At 37.6% G+C, this 16,625-nt stretch overlaps 1 protein-coding gene across 1 annotated transcript in view; it reads right to left on the bottom strand.

Annotated features, from left to right (window-relative positions):
- Positions 1-13,943, bottom strand: part of LOC107721332 (BTB/POZ domain-containing protein 7-like) — a 52,232-nt gene extending 38,289 nt beyond the window's left edge. Inside the window, exon 1 of the mRNA XM_016529283.1 lies at positions 13,535-13,943. The gene's annotated coding sequence lies outside the window, so the exon portion shown is untranslated. The remainder of the gene's footprint in view (positions 1-13,534) is intronic.
- Between the last annotated feature and the right edge of the window lie 2,682 nt (positions 13,944-16,625).

The following is a 16,625-nucleotide window of genomic DNA, read 5'->3' as shown; positions in this document are numbered from 1 at the left end:
ATCCAGTCACAGAAGTAGCAAACTCATGACCTCCAGGAAATCCCTTATATGGACAATGGCATCACTATTATAGCTGTAACTGAACATATAAAGTTTTGAATGATAAAACAAAGACAATAAACACTCGACTGAGACAATATAGTTTATCTGTGTTATTCAAGCCATCTCTGGTATTTTCATAATAATTAAGTATATTTATAATTAGGGTTGGGTACCCTTTTTACTCTTTTTAAAGTAGCCTATGGGCTCAGGCATTGCACCGAAATGAGGCACCGAAATCTGTGTTCTGATTCGGTTCTAGTACATACCGGTTACATAGGTACCGGTGCCATATTGGAACTGGGTTTCGGTACCCAACCCTAATGAGTAGCTATATAGTCTATATTTTGCAAAATGCTCTTCTCTAGACTTCATTTCTCTGGTGAACCGACGAGCTGTGGACAATGATGACTTGCCTGAGGTAGGCTAAACGAAATGCTACAGTACGTTACATTTTGTTTACAAGCCATTTTAATCACATATTTCCATGAGTGAAACACTGATTGTGCGATTACACGAGGCATGAGATGTTAATTTGTTTATTTCGAGTTAAAACTAGAAGTAAGATGAAGGGATGATCACGCTCACTTGCTGAACTGAAGCGTTTACACAGTGATCTATCACGCCTCAAAGCGCCAAAATGGCATTTATAGTCTGAATTTCCTGGAATTTTTTTTAATGATTTGTTCGGTACATGTGCGTACCGAACCGAAAGACCCGTACCAAAAATTTTCAGTACGAATACGTGTACACCCCTAAAAAATTGACAAATGCTGACAAACAAATGCTGTCGATTAAACTAAATTTTTATTGAATCCAGAATATTCCTTGAACCGAGCTGGCACAAGCTCTTACGTCACTTTACTCTTCCAAATCACATAGCTGCATATCCACGACCCAATAACAACAAACAGACATTGTAGAATGTATTCCCAGTGTTCTTCGTGCCATTTTCATTCTGTTGCATTTGGACATGACCAGTTATATCCCATTTGATTTAAACATAAATATGCACTCAAATTCCGTTTCCATACGTGAATGCCAATGACATCCAGTTTGCACGGTGGCATGAGAGTAAGAAGACTGTGAGAGAGAAAGTTAAAACGAGGCATGAGATGTTAATTTGTTTATTTCGAGTTAAAACTAGAAGTAAGATGAAGGGATGATCACGCTCACTTGCTGAACTGAAGCGTTTACACAGTGATCTATCACGCCTCAAAGCGCCAAAATGGCATTTATAGTCTGAATTTCCTGGAATTTTTTTTTATGATTTGTTCGGTACATGTGCGTACCGAACCGAAAGACCCGTACCAAAAATTTTCAGTACGAATACGTGTACACCCCTAAAAAATTGACAAATGCTGACAAACAAATGCTGTCGATTAAACTAAATTTTTATTGAATCCAGAATATTCCTTGAACCGAGCTGGCACAAGCTCTTACGTCACTTTACTCTTCCAAATCACATAGCTGCATATCCACGACCCAATAACAACAAACAGACATTGTAGAATGTATTCCCAGTGTTCTTCGTGCCATTTTCATTCTGTTGCATTTGGACATGACCAGTTATATCCCATTTGATTTAAACATAAATATGCACTCAAATTCCGTTTCCATACGTGAATGCCAATGACATCCAGTTTGCACGGTGGCATGAGAGTAAGAAGACTGTGAGAGAGAAAGTTAAATGTGTTTGGGGTACAACACTTCACCAGACCACTGAGCATAAGCAATGTCCATTGAAAATCACTGGTATAAAGGGCTCTCTGTTCCAGGATGTCTGTAGTTCTCTCTAAGGGGGGGAGACAGAGATGGGGGGCGGGGAGGGGTCACGGGCACCCCATGGCAGTTTCCTGTGAGCGGTGGCGGTCTGGCTCGTGTGAAACTAATGAGCGTGGACAGAGCCAAGCCACACCAGGCCAGCTGCAGGTCATCTGGTCCACCCTGTCCTGCTTTTCTACTGGAAATCCACAGAGATTTGAGCATCAGAGCCGGGCAAAAAAAAAGAGAAAAACGCCATGCGATCAAATTTTAATCCGTCACGTACAACAATATTCATTGAGTGAAACATGAGACCAGCACCCTTGAAGGACAGGATGCCACCCCAAACTGCTTCTTTTGATGATGAGGAGGCATGACATTTCATCAGGAGACACGCTGCCTTGACAGACAAGGCTCGCCCTTTTCCGGAGGGAGCTTGAGGAATGCTTCACACAACACTCGACCCATAACCCGCCCTCAAAATGTGAGATTCAGCAAATACAATTTCATAAAACATCTAATTAGGTCCTAAAAGGTCAGACTGGCGCAAGACAATGAGATGTTTTCTAAGGAGATTGGCCAAGTTCCAGTAGCCTTTTATAGATGCCAGGATTGGCAAGTCTGATTTGTTGCTAAGCAAGGGGGGAAAAAAAAGTTCAGAGAAGTATCGGGTCTAGGCATAGGCCAATTACCGGTTTCAAGGTATACCGTGATTTTAAAATTTCACAGTTTCAAAACCGCTAATATTTTATGTTATACCGTTCTTGCGGTATGCGCTGTTTTTCATGTCTCCTCAAAGACTGAAAGTGTAGGAATCCCTCAGGTTGAGTGCAGTGTAGAGTAACACGACCCTCCCCCTCCTGTTGGTGCGAGCGAGCGGTCAATTACGTGTGTGCATGACGGCCGAAGGTCAAGGAGCTTCCTCCAAAACTTACGCGATCGGCAACCGGCCGTTTATTGTCTTATTGCAAGTAGGCAACCAAGGTTATTTTCGTAAACGAAAACTAAAACTAAGACGAAAACGATTGATGAAAAAACAATTTCGTAAACTGAAATAAAATAAAAATGGCAAAATAATTCAACAACTAAAACGAAACGAAACTAACAACAGTTACTGAAAAACTAACTGAAATAAAATAATAATTATCAAAAATAAATAATCGTTTTAGTAATCATTAAGTTCTCACCCCTTGGCGGAAAAATATATGAGCTGTGTGGCGCAGGCGGTTGAGGGAAATACCTGTAAATGATGCATCACGCACGTGAGGTTATCTGAAGGAGAGACGCAAAGCAGTTTAAAGCAGAGTCCTGCACGGGTACTGTTTGGTAAACGTGCACCAGCAGTATTTAACAGAACACTCGACCCATTATCCAACAGCAGCACTAATTTAATTCTGTACCAGACCAGACCCGTTTGACATAAAGACCGCGAGTCGCGACCCGAACCGCACTCGCATTAAATCTATTAGGCTACATCAGGTAAGCAAGATTATTTATTTTATCATGTAACACAAGCAATCAAACCAATGTCTCTGTATAATTCACATTAAAGCAGTGTTTCAGCGCAGCTCTGCTTTGTTTACTGCGATAACCAAGGAAACGCTGTATCAGCGCCTCCTGCTGTCAGAGAGTGAATCTGCATCTCATTCAGAGCTTCTGCTGTTTGCTTCGAGGCATGTAGTATAATTTCACAAAGCTAGTCAGAACACATTCTGTTTTTGCTTCAAATTGGGTTATTATTCAATCAAATTATGGATATGAAATTATATAAATAAATGATATGAAATGATATAAATGATATGTATATGAATTATATAACTAAAATTAAATAACTGTAATTACAGATTTAGGTTAAATAAAGATGTCAGTCTTTATTTTTCTTCTTTTTAGGGCAGCAGTAGCTCTAGCAGCAAATCAACCATCCACATCAAAAGCTGCAGGACAGCCCACATTTCAGAAACAAATCAAAGAAAAAATAAACAAATACTACTGTTCCAAATATTCTGTATGTTGCTCAAAATATATTGTGTTCAGTTTTTTTTTTTTTTACCCAGACATTTCAAATTAACACATTTTAGAGCTGTAACAACAATACCGTGATATCGTGATATTTTTGCTTAAGATAATCATACCGTCAAAATCTCATACCGGCCCATGCCTAATCGGGTCACTTCAATGTTTTAGACAACAGATTCAAGACGTTCCTCTTTTTAATAAAAGACGTAACAGAGCTAAGTAGTAAAGCAAAAGCACACAATGATCTTGAAATTCCTAAGTTAATAAACAGGGAATATGAGAACTGTCTTAGGCATGAATTTCAAAGTAATTCATATGGATTTAGCTTGATTGATGATGATGATGTTCATTATGCTTGGGTCACAGCGGTCAGGGAGAGAATTGACAAACACATAAGCCAAAGCTTTTCCCTGTCATCACTCTTTGCATTCATTCATTCATTGTCCTAAATAATGCAGCGCTGTTTGCAGGCGAAGCGTCAGGGGTTTTATTGGTCAGTCCTTGATGGAAATGTGATGACCTGTAACTGGGTGAATCTCACAAGAGTTGTGCATGTCACATTTTACACCAAAATCAAATCAAAGAAAAAGAATAAATAAATCTAAAGAGAATTTTAAAAGAAATTTTATATTTTGTGATAAATAAAACCTACTATTAGGACCCTTAAGGATTTTCAGGATAATTAAAATTTATTTACCTCCATCTTCTCATTATTGTAATTGTAAAGTCCTTTGCTCATATGAAAAACACTAATACATAAATTAGGCAATTTTGATACGAATTCTTAATTATAAATTTTTATTTTAAACCACAAAAAGTTAATTTAAGAGTATTATTACAGTAAAAAAAATCTGTTCTTTGGTGTTGGGGTGAAACTTGATCTGGGCATTACTTGGTAGGTTTCATGGGAGATCATGCACAGTTTCAGGTTTATGTGCATAAAATATTTAAAATCCTTTGTCTTGAAATAATTACAGCCTGCATGACAAAGAAAGACTTTTCTCAAAGGTATGATACGAACAGTTCCAATGACATGAGAACAGTTCACTAGGTTACTCTAACAACCTCTTGGTATCACACACACGGCAGAAGGAAAATTATGCATGTTTTGTGCTTTCATTGGCAAACTGGCCTGCTTCCTGTTTGTGATTATTTTTCCATTCATCTAAGCATCTTTATCGGCCTCTCTCCTCCGCAAAAGGGAAATGCCACAATGACTTCATTCATTTCTCCAAACTCATATGAGTGTGACACGCAAAATGTCTTTATTATAAATAAAACAGAATAAAGCACTTAGGCCAGACATATTGTCATTCTCATTTTGGTGCCCTAAGCAAATTCAAAACAAATAAAAACTAGATCGCTTCTGAATTTCCCACACACAAATTTGAGTTTCCAAATAATTATATACTTACAAAAACAAAACTTCACTATGATGCGGTATGAGATTTTCAATGAATACATGATAAAAATACAATTCTAGTGTGTTTTAGCCTAGGTGTTTTTCTCCATCTTTTCACTCTTTATTGTTACAGAGCCGTCAAGGAAGAGTACTGGTCCTAGCTGAAGGGTGTTGGGATTATCTAATCATGGTGATTGATGTAAACGGTAGTGCCACACTTTTAGACAGATGAGACGAGGAGGACTGAAAGAGAGGCCAACTGATCAATACCGCAATCTACCACCTCACCGACTCAAGCATTATAGTTAATACTTTAAAACCACCCCTTGCCATTTCAGCTGACAACATGAATGAGTCTGCTGCAATATCATCATCAATATTAATTAGTCTAAATATTTGTTGTGTGTTATAGAGTGCAAACCACACTGGGTCACATAATTCAATTTCCATTGTGTTTAAATATTTTCTATGATTTAAACCACTGGAAAAGAATGAATTCTAAAGTAAAAGCAGGAATCTGAAAAAACTATATGATTTCGGTCCCCTTCTTTGGCAAGAGTCCATCACTGTTCAATTTTTAAAAGGACTTTCATCAGCTCGCACTCCCAGTAGACTCAGCCTATGACCCTTTCAGTGATGCATGAATGAATGTAGGAGGAGGAAAAAGGAAAGGAGGGGGAGAAAAGTGTGGAATTCCCGGATCACACAGTTTGACTAAACCACATGATATGATGGTAGAGGATAGCTTGTCTGCGGTTAGAACATTGTTAGTCCTATGCGTCAATCAGGCCTTGTGTGTGACAGACGTGCTTCCTTCAACATGAGACAAACAGTTTACAGTATCGTCTGGTACGGACTCAGAAATATACTTGTATTCTACCTAAATTTAAATATTTGACTAATGAAACATGACACTCAATTTCATTAACATCCTGAGAACATTAAGTATATTTACATGTGTAGTTATAATCAAGCTACTGCTGGGTTTTGCATAGTTAGGGTTGTTAGGATACAGCCTTCATTTGTCTGTTCAAATACACATGACACAATGCATAAATCTAATATTTGAAGGATTAAAATGACTGGATGAAGTCAAGCTACAATTGCATTATCTAGATTCAGTTCAGCTTCACAAAAACCAGGCTGGTGGGATTTCAGTCAGACTAAAGTGTGTGCATGACATTTAAAATAGACAAAATTATTGCTTTAGTCCGAAATCAAACTTCTGAAGTGCATGTAAACAAACTTAATGTTAAACAAAACCAGGGCTGAATGAACCCTGTGTGGGATTCTTTTGCACTAGCTAAATCTAAACCAGATGTGAAATGCACAATTTGAACTATCGAAATCCATTTTTCTCCTTCAACTCACATTCTGCACCAGAAAACCAAGACTGAGAAAAATGCAAGCAATAGAGACAATTACCTTAATTAATGGTGTCCTTTCTATGTAATTACCTCTACGCTTTCAGCTGCAGTTTCCACAATCAGCTGAATGTGTATACTAAATGTACTAAATGTAGTGATTTGGCCTCCATACATTTCTTTGGAAGCTCCATTCTGATAAAATGACTCCAGACCGTCATTTATAGAAGACTAGGAGTGGCACTTAAACATTTGATTGATTTAATCATTTAAACATAAAAATATAAAAAGTTATTTATTTATATGTACACACAAACATATACATATATAGACATTTAAAACTGTTTAAATATGCTTGTTAATTTGTCTCTTTAATAACTGATCTATTAATTATTAGATAATTTATCCCTATTCTCATTTTATTTTTTAAAAGTCACTCTAGTCCTCCATTGTTGTGAACCGCTGACAGCTGAAGCTTGTAAAGTACCACTGATCAAAATGAATAAGTAATTACTGGACTATCAGTCTTGGCAAAACAATTCTGTTGTACAAGACTCAAGAGACAAATAAATATATCCGAACGCACCCATTAGACCGTGCAGCATACTGTTCTGAAGACTGTTCCATTGTACATAAGACTGTATAAATAGAGCAGGACCTTGGCTATTCTTAAAAACTACAGAGAATGAGATCAACACGGGACTGACAAGCATTGATGATGTATTTGACATCTGTGTCCACTAAGTCCACAGTTTATGAGCTTGATCCAAAGAGAGGGAAAATTGGGATGGCAGCTTTTTTTGGTCTCTGTGCTACAGAAGCAGAGCAATTTATGGAAAAAAGGCTCCAACCACAATGGACAACTAAAAGTGTGTCCAAAATGAGGTTGAAACTGGATCTTCCTCCTCCCTGTGGAGAGACTTTTGTAAGTATTTCTGTGCAGAGCGTGACCTGATATGCCAGTCCAGATACAGGTAGGTGTTCACTTTCTGAGGACAAACGCCTAGATCCAGATGAAACAAAGGAAGCGAGGAGGCATTTACTGGGCGAGTCGAAGGTTGTTCATATGATTTTCTTCTCATTAAGATGAGTCATTGTGACCATGATACCTCATTACTGTGAAGCAGAGGAGTGCTGGGGGGTTTTCTGACTTTTAGAGTCAGGAAAATTGGCTAATCACTATGGACTCGATCTCTGTATGGGGGTGGGACTTTTGACTGTTGCACCTTTGAACGAAGCACTTCACCCCTGTATACACCCTCCAGCTACCTCTGAGCTTTGCTTCTCGCCTCTACCTGTCTGTGTGCCAGATATATGCAGGAATACAACATCTAAATACTCGGGTTAATATAAGCCATCGATATGAATCAATATAAAATTAGTGTTTAATCAAAGTGAATCTAAGTGTGAAGGATATTCATTATTCCTTCTTTCATAGTCTAGTCACCTGTGCACAGTACAAATGTGATTATGCACTATTGTAAACAAGCACAATCTGTTCCTCATAATGTACTCATAATCACAGTTCAGACGTCAGGAAAGACATAGCCTGCGGTGAGAAGGATGACCGGGAGTCCCAGCGTGTCTCAGAGTCTAAGTATGCCTGACGTAGTGAAGGCTTCACTATCATCTCAGCAGCACGTGGAGTCTCAGTGAAGCCTGATGCAGGGCAGACTGCTAATGCATTATCAAAAACCTTAAATGGGTCACTGGGAGCCTCCGGTCAATGCCATCAGAAAGCTAGTCAGTCAAAAATTAAAACTTTTTTGGAAAGCGCTTCTGAAATCCCTGCTGAGATAGCCTAGAATTAGCAATGCATTTTTAGATGGTCATGTGGATAGAGCCTTGTCTACTTATAACACTTGGAAAAGCTATTGAATATGTGTGCAAACCATTTCAAGCTAACAAAACAAGCAATTGGCTATTTAAAAACCAATCGAGCATTAGCGATTTGCAAATCAACATTTTCAAAATCAATTTGTGTCTGCAAATTGCCTGAATGACTATAGGCAAATAATCAGTCTAAAGGAAGCCCTGTATTATTAGGCTGGTTTTGGGCTAACTCAGATTGGATGGGTTTCTTATGGGGGCATTTATATAAGAGTGCACAAAAACAAATAAAGTGAGATACAATGCAATGGCCAAAGATGCTCATCTATTAGTGTACTACTATAGCAGTGATGCTTTAAAGTGCATTATCTTTATTTACTGAGAGGGTTTGTACCACCCATACCCCAAACAGCTACAACACAGAATGTAAATTAAAAGAATTGCAGCTTAAATTATTAAAACATTACTTTTAATCTTAATAATACAACATCATTCAGAGTAAAAAAAAAAAAAAAGCTGAGTAAATGCAAATAACCCTCTGTCTGGGCCAAAGGAGGAAAAAAACTAAATACCCTGACCGCAACTCTCCAAGCAGGGCATTCCAGCAGTGAGTTGTGGTTTGTGAACACACACTCCAACAAACCACTTTTGCCTATTTCATGCCCTTAAAATGAATGAATAAAAGCCTGCAAGATCTGAGGTCTCATACAAGAGTGATGTCAAGCCACAGAGGTAATGCTGAATGAGAGTTAAACTTCAAGAGACTTTAGATTGCAATGCAATATTCCTGAATGATTGATACAACCCTCGGGCCTGGGAGGGATGCTCAATATAGTCAAATAAAAAAGGACTTTTGGGGGGGGTGATAAAATGTCCTCTATTCTGTGTTTGATTCAGTGTGGAGCACAGAAGTTCAAGTTTCTGAACGGAAATGTCAAAAATGTTCCTATCTCAATGAATATAGCTACATGTGATGTCAACCTGCAAGTTAACAGGTACAGGAAGTATCTCATAGTAAACCCCCCTCTGCGCTGCAATTTACCATTACTTTTTATGCAGCAACATTTCTCTTGTAAAATATGGCAGATCCCGAGAATGACATTTCTATGAGAAATGAGTGAAAAACAGCATTAAAGCTCACTTCTAGCATTTGAAATAAATCCACTGCTGCAGTCTTGGTCTATAACAGCACTGGGTTTCATTAGTGCATGATGATGAGGGCTAGACAAAGGAAGTGAGCACTTAATTCCCGTGTGTGTGTGTGTGTGTGTGTGTGTGTGTGTGAGAAAGAGAGAGTGTGCAAAAGAAAGAGAACTCAAACTTCCTATTGGACAAGGTGAAATATTGGGACCCGCGTCAGCCTGTCATTTTAAGAGAAGGGAAAAAAAGTGGTTGCCAAGGACAACAAGGGGGAGTGGAAAATGAAAACATGTCCCACTTTCCTTTCCCCATCCAATTTCTCTCTCCAGTGACAGCAGCCAGAGGTCAAGCCAGTGTACTTGTGGAACTACACACTGAAAAAAATCATTTTATTCATATTTCTATATCTATGTGCATCAGCCAACTACCATTTGTTTGGATTAATGTTGCAAAAAATAGCAAACCATTATAGCAATTATGTCAGCAAAGTCCAAATGTATAAGGCTGCAGTCCTTATAATGCAGCAAATTTCCTTGTTTCCCTGAAATACATAAGCCAAATGAGCTGAAACATCATTGTACTGAACATGAGGATATGAGCAATGTTTCATAACATCATCATTCTTTTGTTGCGATAAGATTACTATAAGATTATGAGTGCACAGTGAACAAAAGCCCAATAAAACCTTATTTTCGAATCATACCTGGGGCGCCATTAATCGATACAACCGGATTTGCAGTTGTTTGATGCTTTTCAAGGTTATACAATGGGCAAGCTACTCATGTTACATTGTGCCCAAGTAGCACACAGTCAGTCTGCAAAACCCTGACACATCGCTAAAGAGAGACAGTGAACTTATTCAGGACAGCAAAAGATTTCATAACGACTCTTGATGGACTGACTAGATACTGTCAGCTGTGAGTTATCCCACACAGGACTCAACAATGAGGATGGCCTGATGGTACGCAGTGTGAGAGAGTTTTGGGACAGTTGGCAGATCTGTCACTTGTCCTATCGGGTCAGTTGCTGCACTGTCACTACATCTTGTATTCGCTGATTATGGACATGTGTTTTAATGTCTTGCAAACTAAAACATTTCTCATAAGTTTGACAAGTTGCAAATTCTGCTTTTTAATGTCACCAAGTTAAAATTACCTATAGCTTGATAACACTGAGGTTTGCAGGAATGAAATATCAGTATATAATGGGTCAGTAAGATGTGTGTGTGTGTGTGTGTGTGTTTGTCTGTCTATATATAAACAAAATTATATTCTATTTCAAATAAACCCTAATGATCCTGAAAAAAAAAATGTACAACAGTTTCCACAAACATATTAAGCAGAAAATCTTTTTTCAACACTGAAAATAAAAAATGTTTCTTGTGCACAAAATCATTAGAGTGACTGTCATGTGGCACTGAACTGAAGACTGAAGTAATGGCTGCTGAAAATTCAGCTTTGTCATCACAGAATTAAATTAGCCTACATTTTAGCACGTTTAAAAAACAGAAAACAGTTATTTTAATTTTAATTAAATTTCACAATATTACAGTTTCTTCTGTATTTTCAATCAAATAAATGCAGCCTCACTGCGCATTCAGACCCCAACAGAAGTGTAATGAAAACTATATTTTTCTGACTCGTACACAGATGTGTCGCTAAAAATAAAATGGATCATTGTGTCATGTGGCGGAAATACTCGCATGGCAAGTAAAAATCTGAATTACTGGCCTGAATGAGCCAGCAGAAAAGAAAAAATCTTTACTCTTGAGCCCTGCCTATAATTTTCATCTAATGTCTATGCACTATGCATTGTGCTTTTTGCAATAAAAATACAGAAAGCACAAAGCCGTTCACAAAAACAAAACAAAGGCAAAAATAAATAAACAAACAAACAAACAGACAACCTTTTGAAGAGTCTTCACACAGTTCATTTTCTATACAAGGACAGGACCAAAAGCACTAATGAAAAAATGCAATGTATTCTATAAATACTATAAATGCACTACATGCAAGTCGTGCACTAATTTCCAGTCATACCGAAAGTTATGAGGAACAGATCAAAAAGTGAGTCATTATTCAGTGAGGTGCAAACTCAAAATGCAGCGAAGACCATTGAGTCAGTTAGCTGAATTTAAGAAATGGATCAGTGAATAAAAGCTGGATGAACCGATTACCCAGTTCACAAATCGAGTTAATCGAGTGGCAAGATCATCAGTGAATAATAACTTAAATTTTCAATCTATTCCTCTCACAGCACTATCATATGACTTGTGATACAGAGCATGTTATATGGACTACTTTTGTGAAATTTTTTTTTAGCAGCGGTCACTGATTTGCATGAATAGCTATTCTTCAAAATATAACAGGTTACAAAATTCATTACAGGTTTTGGAGTGATATGAGAGTGAGTAAAAGATGACAGAACTCACATTTTCAGGTCAACTATCCCTTTAACACAGAACTGCAGCACCATCACACATAAATCTGGCTTAACTGTTGGCACAGGCACATATTGCAGCACAGTAGCAAAGGAAAGGATGGCCTACATCACAGGAAGGTGAAAAAAGAGGGGGAAACCCCTACACATCAACCACAGTCACAACACGTCTACAACATACTGCAGGACCCAAACCGCACACTGCTCTCTTCACTCGATTGTTTCTTGAATTACCTACGTTGATGAACAACAATGGTGCTGATTGAGCTATATTAAGGACGACATTCTCTCAAAAGAGCAGCGGTAGATAAATCAGGACAGAATTGGATTGGTTTGGCTTCATCAAAACGTTTACATTTATTTCTAGCTGCTAGGCTATGAGCAAATCACACCGGCTCTAGTCTTGCTTGGGGGACATCTGATAACCAAAGCACCTGAAATCCCTGAATATTTCCTACAACACCAAATAGTTCTCACTGTGACCATCTCCATTATCACAAAGAAAGCAATTCTTCATTAGCACAGTTGAAGGCTCCTGGGAACAAAGGCTTCATGTGGGAAACTGAGAGATACTGTAGAGGTGAATGAACTCAAGGGGGCCAAACAGGATGGGACTTGATGTAACCCAATTGGGTCATCAGTTAAAACTTTGCCTTTAATTAGACCCTGATGACTTCCAGAATTCCAAAGGAAATAAACAGTCAAGACAAAGACAGGGGAATATGTTCCTGTCCACTAATTTTCCTAAACAATACCCTGTCTAATTACAGAGGTCCAAAATAAGGCAGGGTGCACAAGCCTCTTTTTGAAATACAAATAAAGGCAGGTCAGTGAGGGAGGACCTGTTAGATGAAGCAAAATAGCTCTCTCGTGGGGACTATACTAGCTTTTTACACGCACAAACATCTCTAACATGCCAAGTATGCTTTTGGAACTCATTAGTATCTATAATGTTATGCTGGGAAACTCGAAGAGTATCTCTTAAATCAAGTCATTCACATATTTGAAACTGGTTATAACATGCTGGTGGCTACTGACAGCTCCAATTGAACATGCATGCTTATTCCTAGGATAAATCTTCCTCTTTATTAAATGACGTGTCCGCATACATGAAGGCATTACATCTGTAATAACTGCACACTACGCATACTCAGCTAGCCTAGCTTTATGTGCATTTAGCATTCAGGTGCTCTTAACTGCTCCTTTGGGTGAAAAAGTTACCAAAATGCGGCATATCTAGTTGTTTCAACCTCTTTGTGCAATAAACCAAAGAACTTACGTGATGTTAATGTTTTCTTTTGGTCTAGCATGCAAGCTAACCATAATAACTAAGCTTTGCTTACTAGTTCTATGTGGAAGAGTGAAATAGGTCACTATTTGAAGTTTATCCGGTTGTAATAACCAACATTATGGATAAATATTTAAAGGCTGTTGTGGTTTTAATACACAAGGCACAACTGTAAATGTAGCTAATTCAGCAGCTCGCCATGGCAGATTAGCAAGCAAAGCAAAAAAGGAGAAAAAATGCCTTCAACCCTACCTGAGTCAAGTTTACTACTCCTCTCTTCTCTTCTTGCTCATAAAACGAGCCAAAATCCAAGCCAGCGACTCTTGGTATTTGCTTAGCCGAGCAAAATCTCTCGTACTTTTCTTTCGTAGTGTTATTGAGTAAAAAAAAAAAAAAAAGCCTCTGCGCGTCCCGGGTTCACACACACATACACACATACAAACACATATATGAAGCGCTAGCAGGCTGCTAGTACTTTTACGTTATACCACCCGTACCACATTAGTCGCTTTTAATGCGTCGTTCAACAACAAAACAGCTCACATAGAGTCTGTGCTCTTCGCTTTCTGTTTGCCGTGAGCAAATATTACATGTAGTGTTGTATCCTCCTCCTATTCAGTAAAACAATGAGGGGAGGGCTAAGCGTCAGGATTTGGTTAGCAATGTCGCTACGCCATCTATCTACTCGAGCTCGGATGAGGCATATAGAGCAAAAAGGTCCAATCAGCCTTCTGTGTCGGTTGGACCTATACACACACACACACACGCACACAATGTCTGTCGTTAAAAAATTTGGGGTCGGGTAAGATTCTTTTAACTGGAATAACTAAAACGTAAATTACGTAAAATAATCAAAAAGAAAGACACTTATAATGTTACAAAAGAGTCATATTACAGATATATATATATATAACACCTTTTTATTATAACACTTAACACCTTATAATAATATTATATGTATATAGAATAAATATAGAATTTTAGAATTAATATATGTCATATATTAATTAATTAATGTGTCATAATTCGTAATATAATATAATATAATATAATAATCTTTAATATAATATAATCTTTTGTCATCAGGCTTTTCCCATAGGAGGGCAACAACACCACATTATTGAACTGTTGTCCACTAGGTGGCTTCAGACGGATGGCCTACAATTACTCATAAATCTTTATGACGTCATTCATAATCTATGCAAATCTGGATGAAGTTGATTTAAAAAATTATAAAATGACTTAATTTCATTTCAATAACTTCACACACATCTCTCACTATCACCAACAAAGGCTGGTAGGGGTTTATGCTTTCAAATAAAGCACAAAAAACTACAGTATCTTGGTTTCAGGATGGTTTTGTCCTACTTTCATATTTAGTGGTGTTCAAAGAAAAAAAAAATCCTCTGGTAATATATCTTCTTTCCACCAAAGATATCAAAATAGCACAATAACAGGACACACAAAAAATTGCTCACACCCAGTACATAAACCAAACAATGAGTAGGGTGTATCCACTGTGGAAGTGTTGAATGGCAAGCGGTGTTCTAACATGAAAGACCAGCCTCTGTAATGTGATCACCAAACATGAATGAAGTGCAGTACCACAAGCCCTACTGACAGCTGACAGAACACACAGCCAGCTGCACCACTTTCTGCACTTTTATCTCCCTTTAATCTGCTCCTCTAATCAGATCTCTTGTAATTTGTACCTCTTTGAACTGGACACAGCCCTGAATGCACACTAAGCAGAGAGCCAGGTGTTTTTTGGCTACCTGTGTTCCTGTGAACTCATGTGCTGTCAAACAGCATCTGCAAAGCAAGGCATTAATCACAGAAGAAAATACAGTTACGATCTGTGGGACTATTACAATATGAGCCAAAATGAGCTTTGTCCATCACCTGTAAGGTTAAGGAAAGTTCAAAATCTTAATTTTATAGATTAGCGGTCCAACATGAGATTATGTAATCTAAATCTAAATTACACTGAATCTAGGACAATATGATGTTATTTTCTGCTGTTTCATTAACATCTTGTCAAAAGGGGCATTGAAGAAAAGTTAATAGACTGGGTGGGTGGTCGATCTGTCTAGGCCCCTCCCAAAGTGGGCTGGTTTTGGGAGATAAAGTCTATAATTTGACAGGATACATATATTTTCTCTTCAGCAGTCCCGAGGCAGGAAACCCAGGGGTTGCACCAAGTGAACATCCCCCCTTTCCTTCTCCCTTAGCCTCTCTCTCTCAGACACATCCAGACTTACTGGTGCTGACCCATACAGCTGGTGGGATGCTGACCTTTCTGAGGGGAGCTGTGCAGCCGGTGACTGTCAGCAGGACGAGGGATATTGTCCAGAAACGCAACTCCAGCATTTACAGCAAACCAGCCAAAAGCAAGATCGGACCTGGGGTGAGTGAAAAAATTACAAAATCCTAAAAGGTTGCAAAGATTCAAGGGATCAGCCAACATTAGTTTAACTGAGGTCAATGGAGATAATGGGATTAACTTGGATGACTCCTTGTATTGAAGAATATAATCCTTGTGGTTAGACAAGAACAGAATAACAATGTCAAATCAAGCAAACCATCCAGACATCATATTGGTTCACATAGTTAGTAGTATAAATATAGTCATTATATAACTGTTCAAAGGTTTGAGGTCAGTATGATTTTCATTTCTTGACTGAAATTCATTCTTTAATTCAGCAAGAATGTATTAAATTGATCAAAAGCGACAGTAAAGACATTAATAATTTTACAAAAGATTTCTGTTTAAAATAAATGCTGTTATTTTGAACTTTCTATTTACGAAAAAAAAAATCCTAAAAAAGGATTGTGGTTTCAGCAAAAATATTAAGCAGCACAACCATTTTCAACATTGATAATAACATTGACACTGAAAATGTTTCTTGAGCATATTAGCATATTATAATCATTTCTGAAGGATCATGTGACACTAAAGACTGGAATAATGCATACATCAATAAGTTTATATTTATCTTATTTTATATTTATGTTTGTATATATTTTATAAGTTTATATACATATATATATATATATTAACTTTATGTATATATATATATATATATATATATATATATATAAAGTACTATATAAAGTTTATATATACATATATATAGTAAGTTAAGTATTTTAAATGTAATAATATTTTACATATTACTGTTTTTAAATTAAATAGCAGTGCAAATTTTGTAAGTATTTAAAGCTGTTAAATTTCATGTGTGTTTCCGCAGCAAAGTTTCTTCATCATGTCTGTGTTTGCCGTTGCCCTCCTGGCCCCCGCCGGGTGGATTCTGCACCACATCCCAGAATATCGTCAGAGAGC

Source organism: Sinocyclocheilus rhinocerous, unplaced genomic scaffold, assembly GCF_001515625.1.
Source record: "Sinocyclocheilus rhinocerous isolate Xijiao unplaced genomic scaffold, SAMN03320098_v1.1 scaffold271, whole genome shotgun sequence".
In the NCBI taxonomy this organism is placed as follows: Eukaryota; Metazoa; Chordata; class Actinopteri; order Cypriniformes; family Cyprinidae; genus Sinocyclocheilus; species Sinocyclocheilus rhinocerous.
The sequence above is the reverse complement of the archived record's forward strand: the minus strand, read 5'-3'. Positions and strand labels throughout refer to the sequence as shown.